This window comes from Electrophorus electricus, unplaced genomic scaffold (assembly GCF_041902795.1).
Source record: "Electrophorus electricus isolate QZ-2024a unplaced genomic scaffold, ASM4190279v1 Scaffold243, whole genome shotgun sequence".
In the NCBI taxonomy this organism is placed as follows: Eukaryota; Metazoa; Chordata; class Actinopteri; order Gymnotiformes; family Gymnotidae; genus Electrophorus; species Electrophorus electricus.
This window is the reverse complement of record NW_027658523.1, coordinates 20,001-22,500: the sequence shown is the minus strand read 5'-3', so window position 1 is coordinate 22,500 and position 2,500 is coordinate 20,001.

Genomic DNA, 2,500 nt, shown 5'->3' with positions numbered 1-2,500 from the left:
CCCCATCAGAGGCTTGACCCGCTAGAACCAGGGAGGATCTGTCAAAACCGCTCTCCACATCAGAAGTTCTGGATCAGCCGGGGCTGGTCGGCAGACGTCCACCTAAGGCCGTGGCCTAACCCCGTGTGGGGGGATAGCGCTCGCACCCGTACACGTGGACACCCGCTCGTCAAATGGCTGGCTCCTCACTTACCGTAGGGGGAATGGTTTGCCTACCCCTGGCGGGTCTGGTACTCCACTCTACCAAACAAGGAAGCAACACACCAATAGACCCCTGCAACACCGGGCAGCTTTGGGCAGTGTCACTACACTCCTCCTTGTTCTTCACGTTCCTTCCGTGGTGATTTTTTTTTTTTTTTCGTGGCCATTGCCGTGCATGGCTTCCCCATCGCTTTGCATGCTCTCCATTGCCTCGTGCTGCTTCACCATTGGTCTCACCTGGAGACCGAAGCCGCTCTCCCAGTAACCCGATGGTACCTGGCCAGAAAACCCCGTGCCCGATTTCATCTAGGACAAGGGCCAAACCACAGACCGTGCCCGTCCAGGGTCAACCCCTGGTCGGACAGGCCTGGTGGGTCGATACCATGGATGTGGCAGGCCGACGAGAATCCACTGGTACATTTACAAACACGCCCACCCTGGTGGCATGGCTGTACGACCCATCGTCGAAGCACGCTGCGGCGGACTGAGCCATTGGATCCAGTTGCCTGGGCGTACACTCAGCCCAACAGACGCACTCGGGTCGGGGAGAGCAAAGCAGACTGTGTGCCTGGATGTGCCCACTTCCATAGGGGAATCGGCATGATGGTTCACTTAACCCGAGGAGGGCTCCCCTCGCGGGATAAGCACCCCCCTCGGGGGATGGGGGGGGGGGGGGGGCATCCAGAGCACACCACTTTCCGGTAGGGGACAGGCGTTTGATCATGTGTCCGAGGGAGAGCTCCCCTTGCCGGCCGAACACCCCTCGGACTCCCCTTGGGCTTCCAGAGAACGCCACTGGATGAATTTAGTGCTTGGACCCCATTGATTCTCTTTGCTCTCCCATATACCCGACGGGACCTATTTGCAAAACCCCGTGCCAACCAGACCTCCAGGAAGGGGGCTGGCGGCTAACCATGCCCAGCAGGGTGCACCCTGGTCGGACACTTTGGGAGGGTCGAGAGCCTGGAAGTGCCACCCGGGGGAGTAATTCTGATTTCCGTTTTAATGCACTCAGGGACAGCCCGAGGACCTCTGTAGTGCACCTGAGGCGGACTGAGCCGTCGGGTCCAGGGGTCTGGAGTTCGGAACCTCCAGGGTTCACCTGGCTGTTCTCTTAGCCCGGCAGGGTGCACCCTGGTCGGACACTTTGGGAGGGTCGAGAGCCTGGATGTGCCACCCCGACGAGTAATGAGTTTTCCCTTCGTATCTCTTCCGGACCAGGTCCGATTCGCACGAAACTCGCTGGGCATGGCCAGGAGCGCCCCCTGCTGCCCACGCCACCGTCCCCGCGCTTCTACTCCCGAGGGCCGAGGAGACAGCGAAGCGTGGGTCGGGTCGCCTGCTTCCAGGGTCTCCCTGGTACTCTCCAGTCTCCCGAGTCCATCGGGTCCGACCTCGTATTTTTAGCCCAGACGGGGAATGAGAAAGGGGCCCCCGACCGCCCGAGGGCGGGCGCTCGCTTCTCAGCCTAGGAACGTCCGATTCCCACGAAACTTTTACGCCAGACGTTCCTGGCAGCGAGCGCGTTCAAAGGTGACCCGCGCTGCTTCTCTCCTCCCAAGGGCCGAAGAGATATTCGTCTTCAAACCCGACCGGCCCTGTGTTTGCCGCCCCGGCGGTTTTAAAAAATCATAGCGTAAAAACGGTGGGTGCGCTTCGCCTGCCGCTTGGACAGCGTTAAACGGCAGCCCCGGCTCTTTCCAAAGGGCCCTCAACCGACTTTCTGCTCCCAAGGAGCCCAGAGATATGAAACCGATAAATCAAAACCCCGTGCCAACCAGACCTCCAGGAAGGGGGCTGGCGGCTAACCATGCCCGGCAGGGTGCACCCTGGTCGGACGCTTTGGGAGGGTCGAGAGCCTGGATGTGCCACCCCGACGAGTAATGAGTTTTCCCTTCGTATCTCTTCCGGACCAGGTCCGATTCGCACGAAACTCGCTGGGCATGGCCAGGAGCGCCCCCTGCTGCCCACGCCACCGTCCCCGCGCTTCTACTCCCGAGGGCCGAGGAGACAGCGAAGCGTGGGTCGGGTCGCCTGCTTCCAGGGTCTCCCTGGTACTCTCCAGTCTCCCGAGTCCATCGGGTCCGACCTCGTATTTTTAGCCCAGACGGGGAATGAGAAAGGGGCCCCCGACCGCCCGAGGGCGGGCGCTCGCTTCTCAGCCTAGGAACGTCCGATTCCCACGAAACTTTTACGCCAGACGTTCCTGGCAGCGAGCGCGTTCAAAGGTGACCCGCGCTGCTTCTCTCCTCCCAAGGGCCGAAGAGATATTCGTCTTCAAACCCGACCGGCCCTGTGT